Genomic DNA, 18,902 nt, shown 5'->3' on the forward strand with positions numbered 1-18,902 from the left:
GACGATCTGCGTCCCGCACCATCGAAATAGCGGGGTCCACCATGGCGGCCATCAGCTGAGGGTTGAGAGACGCTCTCTCTCCAGCCCCTGCGGGGCTCTATGGTCATCGTGTGCAGCAGCCCTTAGCCCAGGGCTTCCAGCTGCTGCTGCCCCAGCTGGGGATCCATACTGCATGCACAGGGTCTGCAACCCAGTTGTCGGCTCTGTGGATCTTGTGTTGTTTAGTGCAACTGTGTCTGGGAGGGGCCCTTTAAGGGAGTGGCTTGCTGTTGAGTCTGCCCTGTGACCCTGTCTGCAGCTGTTCCTGGCACCCTTATTTTGATGTGCGCTACTTTGGCGTGTAGACGTTCCCTCGCAGCGCCTATTTCGATGTGGTGCTGCCCAACGTCGAAGTTGAACGTCGACGTTGCCAGCCCTGGAGGACGTGTAGATGTTATTCTTCGATGTAGCGTGCACGTGTAGACGTAGCCTTACTCTCCTCTTTCAGTCTGTTTATTAGCTGTGTGGGTTGTCATTGCTAATATACAAACAGTCAAATAGCATCAAAAGTCTGTTTTGCTGTACCGGTCAAAAGTGGGATCTAAAAATGTCTGGGAGCCAGCAAGCTGTGAGAACCATTATCTGTTCTCATACTAGTCCATCTGGCCACCCTTCCCATCCATTAATTATTTGTAAATGTCTAGAGGAGTCATGGCGTAAAACCTAGGCAAGCAGAGTGACACAATCCACTGGTTAGGAGTTTTCTTTTAAAGTGAAACACTGCGCAAGGTTTAGACATTCTTGTTTAAATGAATTGGGTGTGTGGTGTAATTGTGAGTGAGAGAACACAGAGCAGACTAAAAGAATGAAAAGTACAGTAGTCTCTATCCTGGAACTTTTGGATAAATATAGCATTGCTCCTTAAGCAGTCGGTAGCACTCTGTATACTCAATGTGCTATAGAAATGAAGTAATTAATATTTCATAAGATGCTCGTAAGGCAGGTTGAAATGCACTATCTTCATTTTATGGAGGGATACTAAAGCACAGAGATTTTTACTTGCCCAGTGCAGCGTATCCTGCTGATGTCAGACACAGGCACAGAACTCAGTGTTCCTGGCGCTTAGCCTTGTGCTCTCTGCACTAGCTTGCACTGTGTCTCAGGGTGAATCGGACAGCGTGGAGGACAGTCAGTCATAGTAACAGACTCCAGAGAAAAACAGTATTGTTCAACCTGCTTTTCTTGAGTAATCCTCAAACTGCTAAATTCTGGACAAGTAGATTCAATTACAATGGATTTGTTACTGTCATGTTTGCAGAACTATGGATTGAAGGAGGACTTCATTGCAATCAACCGTATGGATTGTTTTAGTTTATATATCTCTAGCTACTTTTCTTCTGTCACTGTAAGTCACAATTAAAAATTGAGAGAGCATTTTCACTTGTCATTTCTTAGATGAAATTCCTATTAGAAGCCCTGTGTTGTAGGTATAGTTGTGTGTGTTAAATTTTTAATTAGTTTCATTTGTCTGTTCAATTGATGTAACTGATGTGCATCCTTTCGCCCCAGGATACAGGTTAATAACCTTCTAACCTGAGAATAAAAGCATGATAAAAGGAGAACACCCCATGGCTTTGGGGACCATTTATAATACTTTATATTTTAAAATCTGTTCCTTTATTTTTTTATCCTTTTTTGCCCAAAGCATTTTGCACTTTCAGTGCCTTGATGGAGATTTAAAAAATTAATCACTCCAGGTTTTGATGGAAAAAATTCATAGCTAATTTACAAGGAAGATAATCACACTTACCTTTACTGAAAATCCTGGCAAAAGGAGAAGAAGAAAGATATGACATCAATAATTTGTATTCATTGTTTGAAAAATCCTTTTTTCCCCCGTTGGTTTGTAATGCAGGATGGGAAGTACCAACTGAATAGAGCTCTGGACTCATGAAGTAAGATTGTGTGTAAAGGAAGTATTCAGCTACCATTAAGTGAGCCAAGACATTCTGGATGGCAAGGGCAAGGAGAAAAGGGAAGGGACAAATGTTTTTTTGCATGAACAAGACACGAGAAGTCATTCTTACGCTCTACTCTGTGCTAGTTAGGCCTCAGCTGGAGTATTGTGTCCAGTTCTGGGCACCGCAGTTCAAAAAAGATGTGGAGAAACTAGAGAGGGTCCAGAAAAGAGCGACAAGAATGATTAAAGGTCTAGAGAATGTGACCTATGAAAAAAGGTTGAAAGAATTGGGCTTGTTTAGTTTGGAAAAGAGAAGACTGAGGGGAGACATGATAGCGGTTTTCAGGTATCTAAAAGGGAGTCATAAGGAGGAAGGAAAAAACTTGTTCTTCTTGGACTCTGAGGATAGAATAAGAGGCAACGGGCTTAAACTGCAGCAAGGGAGATTTAGGTTGGACATTAGGAAAAAGTTCCTAACTGTCAGGGTGGTCAAACAGTGGAATAAATTGCCAAGGGAGGTTGTGGAATCTCCATCGCTGGAGATATTTAAGAACAGGTTAGATAGATGTCTGTCAGGGATGGTTTAGATAGTACTTGGTCCTGCCATTGGGGCAGGGGGCTGGACTTGATGGCCTCTCGAAGTCCCTTCCAGTCCTAGTGTTCTATGATTCTATGATATGAAGTAATCTGCTGATATAATTGCAATACTTATTTTTCCACGTGAAATGTGTACTCTTATTATCCTCACCAGAGGTAACTATCTGCACACATCTTGAGTCAGATGTCTGCCGAGTCAGATGTCTGCCAACTCAGATGTGATCTCTGCATTTTCAAAAGGTGAGGGTCAGGGTATTTCTCTGAATGAGGGTCCCCAAAAACAGTAGCCTTCAGAAGGTCAGAAGGGTACCTTCTGTACAGGTACCTTCCCCAAAGAATCTCTGGGGTCTTGGAGATGACTAGGGAAGAACGAACACCCTTCATCCCACCAAAAGGAGGGAAAGGAGTGGTGTTTTGAGGTATTGGGAAGGCAGGAACCCCTTCTGATGCCATGCCTTTACACTGACTCCCACTATAAGGTAGCCCGCTTCAAGATAGCAGGCCTAATACTTCTACCAACTGAACAGCATCCAACTAAATGTGGCTCATATGAGGAGTCTGGAAGCGTCTTATTTATGCTGGGGGGGTACATTGGCACTGTAATCTTATATTGAACACCTCTGACACACCTACTGTAAGGTGCTTGCACAAGTGGTTGGAGGACTGTGCTCAGAGTAGTTATCAATGGCTCACAATCGTGCTGGAAGGGCATATCAAGTGAGGTCCCACAGCAATCTGCCCTGGGTTCCAGTCTGTTCAGTGTCTTCTTTTATGATCTGGATAATTGTGCAGAGAGTACTTTTATAAGGTTTGTGGATGACACCAAGATAGGAGGGCTTGAAAACACATTGGCAGACAGGATTAAAAATGAAAGTTATCTTGACTAACTGGAGAGATGGCCTGAATTTAATGGGATGAAATTGCATAAGGACAAATGCAAAGTATTCCACTTAGGAAGAAATAATCAATTTCATAACTATAAAATAGGATATAACTGCCTAGTGAGGAGTAGTGCAGAAAAGGATCTGAGGGTTCTAGTGGATCACAAGTTAAATACAGGTCAGTAACATACTGCTACTGCCCCCAAAACAAACCAAAACCCAACATGGACCGAAACAAACCAAACCTCTGAAACTCACAAACTTTCTTGTGAGAGGTTTTAGCAGAGATGTTGTAAGCAAGCAAGCAAGAGGTAATTCTACTACTCTATTCTGTGTTTAAGTCCTCAGTTGAGATATGGGGTTTAGTTCTAGGCACGTTTCAGGAAAGATGTGGACAAACTGGAGAGAGTCCAGTGGACAGCAGCAAAAATGATGTAAAGGACAAAAAAGCATGAGTTATGAGGGAAGATTGGAAAAATGGGCTTGTTTAGTCTGGAGAAGAGAAGACTGAGGGGAGGAGGGTGATAAATTGTTCTTGCTAACCCGTGAGGGTGAAAGTGCAGCAAGGAAGATTTAGATTAGATTTTAGGAAAGCTTCCTGTCAGTGTAGTTAAGCACAGCAACAAATACCCATAAGAGGTTGTGGCATCTCAGTCATTGGAGGTTTCTAAGGACAGGTTGGTCATACACTTATCACAGATGGCCCAGATAATTCTTAGTCCTGTCTCACCTCTGGGGACTGGACTGGAGGAATCTACCGTCGTCTCTTATAATCCTACTTTTTAAGGACTATCATAATTTCCCCTCAACTCACATTACATATACAGGCTAGAGTCAATAATACTTCATACTGCAGGCTGATGAGGTAGTGGCTTCAACAGGTACAGTTAGAAGGTCACACTAGTGATACTGGTGTGTGCAATCATACTGATGCGACTGCTGTTGATGCCCTCATTCATTTCTGTCCCTAATCATAAGGAGTCTCAGTGCTATAGAAATAGTGTCCTGTGGCACCTCAGAGATTAACAGATATATTGGAACATTAGCTTTCATGGGCAAAGACCCACTTCATCAGATGCAAAGTGGGTCTTTGCCCATGAAAGCTAATGCTCCTATGTATCAGTTAGTGTATAAGGTGCAACAGGACTTCTCATTGTTTTTGCAGATAGAGACACACAGAGCTACCCCTCTGATACTCAGTGCCATACAGATATCTGGTGCCTCTTCTGTTAGCTTTTTGTCCTGCAATGCTATTCCTTTTGCATTTCACTATATAAAAAGAAAATACTGGCCTGCAGTAAGATCTCCAAAGTGACTGTGTGCAGATTTATTGTAAGTGTTATATTACGGACCTATTCCATGCTCCTTTTTAGGGGGAACAGAACAGACTTACCAAAGAAAGAAAAGAAAAGAAGAAAAGAAATATGTATGTGGAGTAACATCAGCTGCAAGAGACAGATTACAGCCTCAGGTTAATAGGTGGAAAATAAAGCACAAATATTACTGAGGATAGGAACAGCAGATATTGTTAATATTTACCATGATTGCAATCACTTGAGAATCTAGGTGGAGACATCTTACAACTCCCATCTACTTATGCTGTCCACACAGGAGAAGCAATCAGTGATTTGGAGTCTGCATATCTTCTTCGTGCAGCTCATTTCTCTATACATCAGTCCCCAAACAGAGGTGGTCACAGACAATTCATAGGCACTCCCCTTTCTGAAACTTTATCATCAAAACCATTGTCCAGTTTGTGGGAATGTCTCTGCTCCAAAATTGACTCTAGTTGGATGAAGACAGTTCAGTCTCTCTTGCTATTTGCAACATTTTCACCCTAAGAAATCTGCATCAGAAAAACGAATACTACTCCATCCCCTTACCCTGTGAGTATATTGCTCTCATGCTAAGAAAAAGAACTTGTATGACTGTGTAACATTGCCATCTGGTGACTTCCTCCGTAACAGTGTGTTTACACAGCACGTGACATCATTAAGGCCCAATCTGGTAGTGGGTGCCAGGCACTACCATAATATACAGTATATAATTAATGGGCCTCATAATCCAAAGACAACATATTTACAACTGATAAAAGGAAACAGATGTTAGACAATGCACAATTAACCTTTGGGACTTGGTGCCACAGGGCATTTTTGAAGTCAAGAGCTTAGCAAGAGTAAAAAAAATTAGATAGTTTTATATGAATAATTAGAACCTTCCCAGATACATCAAACAGGATAAAAATTATAAGGGATATAACTCCTCCTGCTTTAGGGCATAAGTTAAGAATGAAGTGCCTTAAATTGGGCAGAAACTTTCCCTATGACAATTTATAACAGTTGTTCATTACAGGATTTTGTGTAGTAACAGAGAGGAAGCCGTGCTAGTCTATACACTATCAAAACAAAAAGCAGTCAAGTAGCACTTTAAAGACTAGCAAAATAGTTTATTAGGTGAGCTTTCGTGGGACAGACCCACTTCTTCAGACCATAGCCAGACCAGAACAGACTCAATATTTAAGGCACAGAGAACCAAAAACAGTAAGCAAGGGGGACAAATCAGAAAAAGATAATCAAGGTGAGCAAATCAGAGAGTGGAGGGGTGGGGGGGAAGGTCAAGAATTAGATTGAGCCAAGTATGCAGACGAGCCCCTATAGTGACTCAGAAAGTTCCCATCACGATTTAAACCATGTGTTAATGTGCCGAATTTGAATATAAAAGCCAGCTCGGCTGCTTCCCTTTCCAGAACGGTGAGATAATTCCTCTTCAGTAAGACACATACCTTTAGGTCATTGACAGAATGCCCCATTCCATTAAAATGTTGACTAACTGGTTTGTGGATCTGCAGTGTTTTGATGTCTGTTTTGTGCCCATTGACCCTTTGTCTAAGGGAGTTAGAAGTCTGTCCAATATACAAAGCATCTGGCATTGTTGGCACATGATGGCATATATGATGTTAGTAGAGGAGCATGAGAAAGTGCCCGTGATTCTGTGAGTAACCTGGTTGGGTCCAGTGATGGTATTTCCAGAGAAGATATGCAGACAAAGCTGGCAGCGGGCTTTGTTGTAGGGAAAGGTTCCAGGACTGGTGTTCCTGGGGTGTAGACTGTGGCTGTTAGTGAGGATCCTCATGAGGTTGGGAGGTTGTCTGTAGGAGAGAACAGGCATGTCACCTAGGGCCTTCTGGAGTGTGGCATCCTGTAGGATTTTGTGTGTCTTCCTCAGAAGCATCTAGTGCCAATGACCTTCTGGGTTCTCTGGACCATTGATCTGATCCAGTGTGCAATCCCTGTGTTCAGCCATAACATATGTTTCGTGCAGCTAAATGAAAGCTTACCTCTTGGTTGTGACCATATATGATCAACTGTTTGAAGATAGGCTGTTCACAGTTCAAATATTAACCAAGTGAACTCAGCCTGCATTTTATCACTGCTATTTCAAAAGCCTCCATTTATAGGTCAAGGTTAAGAGGGTCTGGAAAAACAGACATCTGTGTTTGTTATGCAGTAAAGTGTAATGAGCACTGGTGACTCTTTCTTTCTAATACACTTCAGCTGTGTATGGAAATGAAAACGATTAAACTTATAACCCATAACTCTATAGGGAGCTGATTGGTAACGAAACTGAAGAATATTTACTGTAACTAATGGGAAAGTTGCTAGATGAGGAGCATGTGATGTTTTATTTGTAAATGTGACAGAGAGCTAGGTAACAAGTACAAATGAGGATTTTGTTAATTATAAGTAATTTTCAAATTCATGAATTCCCAATGGCACAATAAAAACAGATAAGATTTTTTCATGTTTGCAATAATGAAATATTCAAATTTTAACTTGCTATGTGTGCCTCTACTATGTGCATTTTCGTACATGTATTGGATGCTATATGACATAGACGAAATATCAGTTTATTTAGAAACGTACTGTTCTGCAATTTACTATATATTAATTCACTGTAAGCAACCATAAGGTTAAAAAATGCCACTTAACCATACTTCTTAGTGTTGGCATTATGTGTTTGTCAGCCAACTTGCCTGTACCTTGGAGGTGTTGAAGCTTACAGCATAGCTGAATGTGGATGTACAAACGCCTGAATGCACATTTTAAAGTATCGTTGCATTCATATGGCCTAATTTAGACATTCCTTACACTAGGCTAAGTCCACTGCAGCCTGTGAAGTGTAAAACTGAGCAATGCATTGGTGGATTAGGCCATAAAATGGCTGTTGTTAATCGCTTGACAGATATTGTAGGGTGCAGTCTTGCATTGGTTGTGTGATGTGCTGCAACGGACTTAGTAGAGCAGCAGAGTCTAATAGGAAGTCAAAGATCACCACACTTGTGATTGTCACCCTTCCATATTTGCCACAGCCCTCCTCCCCCACACACTCTCAATAAATGCCCTCCCCCACCCCCCACAGCCAGGTTCCCCCAGCCTGCCTCTCTAACTAAATGCCCTCCCCCAGTGTCAGGCACTCCCAGCTTCCCCATAAATGCCTTCCCCTGGACCCCAAGCACTCCAAGGTTCCCCCCACCCCCAGCTCTCCCAGCCCTCCACTACTAATTTAATGCCGGCAGCTCACCAGAGTTGCTGACCGGTCTGTGGGCCACCACTGCCGCCAGGGCTGTGGCCAAGACTGCTGTTGGGGCTGTGGCTGAAGCCACTGTCACCAAGGCCACTGCTGGAGCCACTGCTGCTGCCATGCACTTCTCCCACCCAGTGGTGGGGCGCACACGCTCAGCGGGCAGACGGCGCTCCCTGTGTGCGGCTCTCAGGAGGAGCTGCATTTAAAGGCTCAAAGATCCGCATGTGTCTCCAGAGCCTTATTTACCACAATGTAGTGTCCTATTGGCCATGTGTGGTGAGTGGTGAACATACTGGACGCCGCCGTATTAGAGCTTTTTCAGTTGTAAACACCAGGGTCTTGCTTTAGTAAGTGAGCGGCTTCAGATCCTTCTGGCACGAGAGGGCACTAACAGGCTAGCATAAGTTGAGAGAAAGGCTGGAGCTGAATGGAGTTTTGGGCAGTCTCAGGGCTGGGGCGGTAGTTTGGCAGGTGGTGGGAAGCCTTCCATTTGGTACCTCCCTCTCTCAGGGATAACAAGCATTGCCCCACAGGACTGAATGATCCAGCCCCCAGACCTCTCAGATGTGTCCATTGAAGGTACATAAGAACTAGCAATTAGTGAAAGCCTTATCTCAGTTACCACAGTTGGCTTTTTCCCTAGGCCCAGGTTGCTAGGATGTGGTCACTTAATGAGGTGATGGTGAGGCCAAGCTTTTGGCTTATCCAATGATCTAAATGCTGGGGCTGCTTTCAGTTCTAATGTTTCCTGGGCCATCCATGAGCACCAACCCCCCGAGCTATTTTTCCTCCTACTTTTACTTACAGTCGGAGCACAGGTTCTGTTTGAAACACGTTATCTGAGTGCTTTTAATTCACAATGTTTTTGAATGCTAGTGTAGCAAAATTGAATGTTTTACAACCATGTTAGTTGGTCGTGCTCAGTCCTAGTGGGCAGCAGAATTAAGTTAACTATGGGAACTGTAACTCAGAAGACCTTTACATTTGTGTGTAATAACTCAGCCTTAAGGGTCTCTGAATGCTGATAGTTTTCCATATAGCTTTCTTAAAAATTAATTTAATATATCTAGATTATAGGCAGAACACCTAACAATATACAATAAGAAAGCTAGAGGTGGCATTCATGATCCAGGGAGAAAATCAAGTGTAACCATTATATGAAAGATTAGCCTTATTTCTGAGGAATCCATTCCAGCACAAATCTGAACCAGGAACTCTTGCATCTGAAAGTAATGTGGCTACCTGCTGAGCTAAGGCAGACCCTGCTTTTTTTCCCTTTGTCAGTGGTTGTCCTGTTTGAAGCTTGCAAGCAGAGGGTTCAGCCAAAGGCATCAAATATATAAAATAATTAAGAGAACCCATTGCTATTGCAGGGAAGCAGCAAGCCTAGAGGATTTGGTATTCTCAATAGCCACATGTCCAAGTGCTAATCAGATCCAGACCTGCTTCACTTGTGAGCCTCAGTGAGATGAGACAAATACAGAAAGATAAAGATCTTAAAATCTTTCTTGAAGTATCCAGGCACCAGGCCTTAAATCAATGATGTACAACTTTTTTTTTTTTTCAATTTGTGATCCCCTAAGAAATTTCAGATAGAGGTGCAAATGCCTTTGGAAATCATAGAGCTAGTCTGGGGACTCCAGGTGAAAACCACTGCTTTAAATGATCTTTTACTGTCACACTTGTAATGTCTTCATTTCAGGGTGTACTTGTAAATCAGTAATAGATGTGTGTGTGTGCTGTGCGGTTAGCTTTAAAATGGGAGTACACTGGTGCACACAGAGATGGGGAGTTATTGTTACAGAAAATGGCTGCTGCTGGGCTGAGTCAGCAAGGGGGGAAATGGCTCTGTCTGTAGATCTGGAGCTCTTGCTTAGCTACACTAATAATCCGTCACCATCTGCTGCGCTGAGGCCCAGTTCATGCCTCTGGGTGACTTCTCCTCCCCTTTAACATGCGAGAAGCAGGTGGGTGGATTTTGTGCCCACCCTCCCCTCCTTCCTGAACTCCCCACAGATCACAAAGAAGCAGAAGGTCTGACGACCTGAGGCGGGAGAGCTCGACACCACTTGCATGAAGGCTCCTAGAGGCTAAAGCAGATCTAGGAAGAGCAGATCCAGTTTGGGAAAGTATCAGAGGATATCCCTGAAACGAAAGCCACAGCCACAGCACCCCATGTCAGGTGGCAGGGGCTACTGCTGGGATCAGAGTGCTTCTACTTTTGAAGACAATACGGGCTCTGTTAGGACCACTAAAGGCCAGTAACTGAGTCTGATCCAAAAGCTACAAGAAAGAGTCAGTGATCTGGAATGCTGGCCCAGAAGAAGGAGTTGAAGGCCGGTATTCCTGAAGCACTGGAAAAGGGAAGGCCTGTAGAATGTGTGTCTAAGACCCTACCTGAAATCCTTTCCTTTCACCTGATGCTGAACTAGACATAGATCCCACCTCTCCTTTGCCCCCAAAATGAGGGTATTTATATTCTGATTCCTAAACTATACAATGAAAGAACACATCCTTCAGTGATCCCAGGGACAGAAAACTTGAGCTGCAGTAGGCATCACGTAACAATTTTTTCTGACAACAGTGGGATGCTGTTGGAAAAAGGGCCTTGTTCAGTATGACAAAGAACTGTCCTACAAGAAAGGACTGACCTAGTTTATAACCTTCCCAGCTTGTTTTTTTAAGATCAAGCAGGAGAGCCAGCTCCTTAACTTCTCTGTAGCAGAGCGGTTACCAGGCTCCAGCAGGAGAAAATATTAAATTCATTCCTGAGAGAGGGCTGAAGTTGAAAGAGCCAGTGCTGGGGCAATTAGTTGCCAAGCAGGGCTGCGGCTAACTAGGGCCAAGCTGGGGCTGTATAAATTGAGGGCTCCTTGAGAGGAGGAAGAGAGAGCATTTTTACAATGGAGCAGGAGGGACCTAACTGGTAAGGAAGTGACAGAGGCTTCCTAACAGAGCAGAGCTGGGGAGCTTTGGCCAGGCAAGCTCCCAGACTGCAGGCCCTGAGACAAAGCCTCAGGGTACTAGGACTGCAGGGAGACAGCAGGTCCAACCCCTTGCCAATGATGAGTAGCCATTTCAGTAAGGGCCTGGATAAAGACTGGCAGTGGGTGACTGAGGCATGGTGGGTATCCAGGTTTGGGGTTCTCGGGAAGGGGTGGATCCCTGAGACAGGGGACAAGCACCAGGGCAATAGCCTGAGGGAGGGCACTTCATTCTGGGAGGGGTGCGGGTCCTGATATGAGATGGAAAGCAAGCAGGTAACTCTGGGTGAGGTACTGACCAGCAGAGGGTGCTCAGGAGGCTGGAAGAGCTAATTCCTGTGTGACCAGCAGGAGGTGCTGTGACAGAAAGTCATGGCGCTTATGTTCTCCAAGTTGTGGGAAGCAGAAACTGGCGCTGTCTCCTATAATAAAACAGAGAAATTGACAGTGCCAAGGGATATAGAGCTGCTGTTCAGCAGCTGTGTTGCTGGGTTGTCACCAGAGGTAAAGTGATCTGGAGAAACACTCAGCTCAGCTCTGCACACCCCATATCTTCCATCTTCCCTCTATGTAAAGCCAGCCACAACAGACCCTCATATTTGAACCCGCACATTGCAGCAGCCCTCTTACGGGGCAATGGGGGGTGACTGATTTACCAAATCACCTGGGGTTGATCAGCTATTGTTCTGGGTCTCCTCAGTCCCTTTCTCATAATTGTTATAGAGTTCTGTTGGATTGGTGTTATACTTCAGAGGATTAGGGGAGGGTTGCTGTCTCAATACCTTGCTCAAAATGGTTTTAAGTACAGCAACGGATTTTTTTTAAAATGGTAATATTGGGTGGGACGCCAGAAGGTGAAGGCTGTACTTCAGTTCTTATGTGCTGTTGAGTGGCTGGCCATCAGAGGGCCTTACACGGATATTGTGGAACCAGGTGTTGCTAGGAGGTGGTGGAGTTTTTTGTTCTTGTTTCCCAGCCCTAGTATTTTTCCCTGAAGATCCCTCCAAGGATATCATTTGCAGCACCCTAATCTTCAGTGCATGTAGGTGCATGTTAACCCAGACGTTTTATTTAAAATGTAGGCAGGGATGTTCACCATCCTTATCCCCCACCTTATGTAATGTGGGGGGTAGGGACTATTCATTTGCTCTGTATTTGACTTAGAGCAGAGGGGGTCCTTTTGTTCTGACTGCCCATTTCTAACCTTTTCACTATAGTCCTCCAACTCTGACTTGGACCTGTTAGTAGCAAACACCATTTGTCTTTTCTTACAGCCCACCTCATCTCAACTTTCTTATCCACTTAGCACTTAACCTCTCACTAGTCCGTCTTCTCTTCTCCCTCTGCTCCTGAGACACCCTTCATCCTGGAATCCTTACCCCACCCAAACTCCAGGGTCTTCATGAAACTGGCATAAGGTGCACGCTGCGATGCTGCCCCTTGTGAGTACCTGTAGTTAACCTACTTACATGTGTTGCTTGGAATATAAAAGGAATGGAACATCTATAAAGGAAAAAAAATAGTCTCACTTAATGATGTAAGGTGATAGACTATTCCTCTAGGAAACTCACCTCACTGAGTCTGGAAAGATTGGGTTGCTGGTGGCATTTTTAAAAATTATTATGCTGAGATGACAATGTGTCAGTACCATTCAGCAAAAAAATGGAACACAAATCCTATTTGCTGATAACTGCATTGTTAAAATTAGTGTTGCTGATGTTTTTTACGTTTTTATTAAGCTCTGTGCCAATAAAGGTGACTCCTTTCTCAATCAAATTATTTTCTAGATTAAGTGACTCCTCCCTAAAATGTTTGAGTGTAGAGGAGGGCTTGAATGGAGTGTTAGACCTGGGTTTGGGGAGAAGGAGCAGATCCCAGCACTCATGGTCCTCTGCAGGGAAGAGCATTATTGCCCAGATGGTGGAATTGAGCTTGAAGGACAAGTGGAGGTCACAGTACCTCAGGGCTTGTTCTACACTTCAGAGGAGATCGCTGCAGAGATCGATCCCTGGGGGGCTGATTTTAGTGGGTCTGTATCAATGGCTGATCATGCTTCTGTTGACTCCAGTACTCTGGAACAAGAAACGTAAGAGGAGTTGACAGGAGAGTTTCTCCTGTCAACCCCCAGGTTGTGGTAACTCAGCCTAAGGCACATTGACTCCAGCTGTGCCATTCATGAAGCTATGACCTCACTTCAGCATTACCCTGTAGTGTAGACCTGGCCTTAGAGGGCATGACTACGCATTTTCTTCCACACTCACGCATCCCACATCCTCATGAATCCATTATTTTTGGTATAAAATAGCTTGGTGACCTCGGTTATTGAAAATTTAATAACAAGGATTGTGATCATACACCTGTGGTGTTGCAGGGCTCATCTCCTGAAGAAGCAGGGATGACCAGAAGGTGGAATTTAAACTCTTTACTACTTAGCACAACTTAAAAAGTTTATGGACGAAGCAATAACATTTTTTTCTTTGAGACCAGTTACTACCTCTTGATCTTCTGGGAAATCTTGTGGGACATTTCCAAGGCATATGAAGGAGCAGGATAATATTCTATTCCTCCCATAAAAGGAAAGCCAGGCAGTCTGAGCTGCTAAATTTTTAACAGAAAAATTCAAGGAGCGATAGATTCTCTGCTTGGTTGATGACTCCTTGGAGTTTATCCAATCTCAGTATCCAGAAGTGAAAGCAGGTGCACTTTTAGTTAAGTAACTTTGTGGGTACTTTTTCCACCTCTGCAAGATATCCTGGCTCCCAAATTGTGTAAGTGTACTCTGAGGCTTTTAGTACTTTGCTCCCCTCTTCTGTGAATGAAGATTCAATCTCAACCAAGCTTAAGACTGACAGAGATGCCCACGAACCCACTTATTATTGACCAATATCCTTAATCAACTGGAACATTAAAGTATTGTCTAAAATTCTAGTTGGGTGATTAGAAAAAAACAATGAGGAGCACATGGGCCAGGTGGGTTTTATATAACAGAGCTTTGAGCTGGACAACACACATCTGCTTAGCAATGTGTGCCCTACTCTAATCCCCTTAAAAATTTATTGAGCTATTTGGCCACCAGACATGGTCTTTGTTGGCTTAATTGGAGGCCTTTGTTCCTCATCCTACGAAAACTTGGAGTTAGTCCCTCTGTCATTTTCTGGATTTGTGCTCCAGTCTTAGCTCTTATATTGTAATCAATGACCATGTCTCCCCTCCTTTCAGTCTTCACTGTGGACCTGGATGGGGCTGTCCCTGCTTACAGCCACTGGCACTGCAATTTAGAGCACACAAGGGGATCCAGGGTATGCAAACAGACTCTCAAGAAATGAAGATATGCTTACCTATTTTATTCATCCCCAGCCCTCTACAAACTATTCCCAGCAAATTACAAATTGGTGAATTGTTTGGGAAAATTCAACGGGGCAAAATTAAGTGGCCACATGGTGGAGGCTCAGTATGTCTTGAGGGATACAGAGCATTGCCCCTTTAAAAATGTTTCCACCCCCAGCAGATTGAAATCAGGGACTTGGGAGTTCTCTTTCTCTGAAATATAAAAGAAATTGTCCCCTTCAGTTTGGTGCTCGTGACCTGCAGTTTTGGAGTTACATAAATGGCAGGCTGCCCCTCTAGCCCTTTGGAGTGGTTAAGATGGGAAAGCTGAACAGCTTCCCAAGATTTCACTCTTCCCTTAGCTCCTTGCCAGTTCATATTATCCATCCTGGTTTTCGGCAGAATTAACAGCATTTGTAAGACCTTCTTGTGGTGGCTGGGTCATGTGCCCAGGCTATCCTCTGGAGAAAACAACAAAAAAAAGCAGCTGTCTATCAGATCACCAAGCTTTGCTCTTCCCAGCCAGAGGCTTTATAGTGTATCCTCAGCACTGAGCCAAGAGACACAATGGTGGACCCCCCCCAAGCTCCAGGGTCGCCAGTCTGGCTATCCGTGGAGGAAGGAACTGCAGTCCGCCTACCACTAGAATCCCTCCTAATCTCAGACTTGTCCCGTTTCCCCAAGGAGAAATCTGTCACAATTTTTGGTGGCTAGATAAGGCTGGGAACTAGTTGTGTCTAAGTGTAAGTGCCTCCCTTGTTACATTCATAGCTTCCGTTTGGGATAATTCTAAAGTTTCAGTTGCCCACAGATCTTTCTATGGGTTGATCTGATGGGGGGGATTAGTGGGGTGGGAAGAAAGGCGCTTTGAACAAATGATCTCTTCATGTCCTTTCCTTGCCCTCTGGACTTGTTCCCTTCATTTGGACAGTTCTCTGGAATTTCTTACAGCCCTATGTTGCCATGATTAATACAATTAACTTTGTTATTATTTTGCTAACTTTGCTAACAATTAATTTTGCTACCTCATTATTCATTCTCATTTCCAAGTGTTTCCTATTAACGATTATGGAACCTACTAAGTATTCTTGAGGCACCCACCATAAGCCTTTTGTCAGTTTAATTCTGCTATGCTGTATGTCTTCTGCTGGTGTTTGATTCACGACAGGATTTTGCCTCTCACCTTGTGACTTGCTTAGCTGAGCTCAGCTGCAGCAGAGCCAACAGGGGAGAGGAGGGGAGGCTGCTTCATGCTTGGAGGGGAGGGGCCTTTTGTAGAAGGGGTGGGGCAGCTCTCAGTACTGCCTGGAACACGGCACCCCGACTCCAGCCCGCAGTGCTGCCTGGAGCACACTGTGGTGCTCTGTCAGTGATTTAAATGATCCAGGACTCTGGGCCTCTTCAGATATACCTGGGAATGTTCGGGGGGGGGGGAGTGTGGGGGGACAGGGCCCAGGCCAACCCCTATGGGGGCCTGGGAGGGAGCACCATGTGGCCAGACCTCACCCCAGGCCGCACCCCCAGCTTCTGGCCCCTACTGTGGCTTTGTTCCCAGCTCCAGGTCCCAACCCCAGCACACTCCCCACCCCATGCCAGCTACGGCTGTTGGGGAGGGAGCAGAAAGGTTGCGTTGTGGGGCGCAGTCAGCACAACAGGAAATAGTTTCTTCTTTCTGTAGTTAACCATTACCCTGTAGCTCCTGCTTGTCCTCTTGTGGGAAAGGTCCTGGAAAAGGGACGAGAGGGGAGGGGAGTTGCATGGAAGTGGCTAGTATAGCCTTCCCTTCCAGTATTTAAAACCCATTTGTCTAAGGTGACAGCTGCCCATGCACCATAGAAGTGTCATGGACGGTCTCCAAAACTCTGGATAGCATTTCAGATATTGGTTCAAAACTCTGTGTTCCTATCAAAACCTGCAGCCTGATGTTAGGCAGAGAAGGGCTACGTCTACACGTGAAGCCAACATCGAAATAGGAATAACGTCTACACGTCCTCCAGGGCTGGCAACGTCGATGTTCAACTTCGACATTGCGCAGCACCACATCGAAATAGGCGCTGCGAGGGTACGTCTACACGCCAAAGTAGCACACATCGAAATAAGGGTGCCAGGCACAGCTGCAGACAGGGTCACAGGGCGGACTCAACAGCAAGCCGCTCCCTTAACGGGCCCCTCCCAGACACAGTTGCACTAAACAACACAAGATCCACAGAGCCAACAACTGGTTGCAGACCCTGTGCATGCAGCATGGATCCCCAGCTGCGGCAGCAGCAGCCAGAAGCCCTGGGCTAAGGGCTGCTGCCCACGGTGACCATAGAGCCCCGCAGGGGCTGGAGAGAGAGCATCTTTAACCCCCCCAGCTGATGGCCGCCATGGAGGACCCGGCAATTTCGACGTTGCGGGACGCGGATCGTCTACACGGTCCCTACTTCGACGTTGAACATCGAAGTAGGGCGCTATTCCGATCCCCTCATGAGGTTAGCGACTTCAACGTCTCACCGCCTAACGTCGAAGTTAACTTCGAAATAGCGCCCGATGCATGTAGCCGCGACGGGCGCTATTTCGAAGTTAGTGCCGCTACTTCGAAGTAGCGTGCACGTGTAGACACAGCTAAGATGTGTCTGCAGAGTTTTCTGTCCTCCTCTGGGCTGTTAGGATTTCTTCCTCTCTTGTAGTTGAGAGGACATTTTTGGTTGATGTTGCTGCAGATAGTGTGGCCATCCAAGAGTATAAAATCCAGGAGGAAGAAACTTTGCCTGAGATACCTGAACACACAGAGAGGTGCTTTCCTTTGATAAGGAAGCAGTGTCTCACAGATGTGGCAGTGGAGACTGCCTCCTTCATCTTTTCCAATACCTCATAAGTTTTTGCACAAATAGTCCCTCCCTTTCAAAGGGTAGATGCTCTCTTTTAGATTTCATTCCCATGGGAAGAGAAGATGATTGTAGCCATGCATGCTGACACAGGGATCCTGCCTGTGTAGTCATCAGAGAGATGAAATGATATCATGAAGCCACGCTTAGCCACATTTTGGCTTTCTTTGATAAGACCTATAAATCTTCCTGATCCTCTGGAAGGTTCTTGGTGAAGACTGAGATCTCTTGCAAGTGAAAATGATCACTTGCCATGGCCGCTTGATATGGAAACATACTTATGAAAACCAAAGAGAACGATTTCTCTCTAGAGAATCCAACCTCTTCCCCATTGCAATAAGTCCTAGAATACTGAAGACCTCACCTAGACCTTACAACTGTTGCTGATACAACAGGAGAGGTAGGCACAGGCTGTACATGGAAGCAGGAGGCTCTGATACAGCTTGTCAGCTTTTTCTGAAATTGGTTCATGTGACAATTGATTGGTCCAGAAGAATTTTGCTGGTTGCCAGATACCTCTAATACAGGCAATGAGACATTACAGAAGTGTGGCTTCTTCCAAAGCTACTGATTATAACTTTAAAGTTGATGACATTCTAGCCATTAGCTTATCATGTTGTAATGCACCCTCAGAAGGAAATGATGCTGCAGCTACACGTGGTCTCATCTGAAGAGGAGCCACTTTCTAGTGCCGTGACTTGTTGCTGGAAATGGTCCAGAGGAGACTGTAAAGGGCCCTGTGATGCCTTATTAAAATTGGCTTATGAATATGCATAACTCAAAGATGTTTTATGCAAAACAGGTCATGTAATGTATTCATTTTTAGTTACCATCTGCTGAATCTGTGTGTCCTATTTTTGTGCATGTGTCATGCTTGTATGTGAAGTTAGACATATGACATCTGGATCTGTTTATAATTCTAAGTGTGCTAAAGAGAGCAAGTACTGAACTAATGCCCCAGAACCTGAATGGCTCAGTGATCGAGTCAACAACCTGTGAATAGTGTTAGTTGTCCCTTAAGCCCAAGGTGGTTTCACTTGTAATCTCTTAAATCCTGCTTTTTATACTTAATAAAGACATGTTTATTCACAAGCCCAATGTAAACAGTTGTTACCTGGGGATGGGAGAAATGATCGCTGTGCATATTTCTCTGTCATTGATAAAGTGGGTGAAGATCCTCATAAGGTTTTTCTGTGCAAAACTTTTACACCGAGTAAGACAGATTTATTTGGGGTTGGTTTCCTCGCTACTAAGCCCTTAGAACTGAGTCCTGCCAGAGCTGAACTGGTTCAGTGTCTGTGCTGCTCTGCAGGGTTGGGGCGGTAACCCCAATTCTGTGCCTTGTCTGGGGAAGACCAGAGGATCTGGCCCAGCAGGACAGAGTGGTACAGAGCCCTACAGGGCAGGAAGGTAGTCATCAGTGGCATGACCAGCACATCAGGGGACAACTCTAATGGGATTTCTGTGATTCAGCCCTATCACAGAGACCTTTAATATGACTTGTGATCAAAGACTGTCTCTGGCACTAAGGTAACCTGGGCTATTGGACCCAGATGCCTTGGATTGGTATATTCTGCATAGGATACCCAGGTTTGAGAATGATATTGGTAAGGAGGCTCTGGTTACTGTGGCCAGGATCTCTGTGGTGGTGGCTTGGATCTGCCTTTCCTGTTACCCCCATATGGCATCATATCATTTGTTTGATACTTAGGGTGTCTGG

General features: G+C 44.8%; 1 long non-coding RNA gene across 2 annotated transcripts in view; it reads left to right on the forward strand.

The window, feature by feature from the left end:
- Window positions 1-1,127: 1,127 nt before the first annotated feature.
- LOC142020861 (uncharacterized) overlaps window positions 1,128-18,902 on the forward strand; it is a 475,618-nt gene continuing 457,843 nt past the window's right edge. For both annotated transcript variants that reach the window (XR_012647524.1, XR_012647525.1), the window contains exon 1: window positions 1,128-1,384. This is a non-coding gene — a long non-coding RNA (uncharacterized LOC142020861). The remainder of the gene's footprint in view (window positions 1,385-18,902) is intronic.

This window comes from Carettochelys insculpta, chromosome 14 (genome assembly GCF_033958435.1).
Source record: "Carettochelys insculpta isolate YL-2023 chromosome 14, ASM3395843v1, whole genome shotgun sequence".
Taxonomy (NCBI): Eukaryota; Metazoa; Chordata; order Testudines; family Carettochelyidae; genus Carettochelys; species Carettochelys insculpta.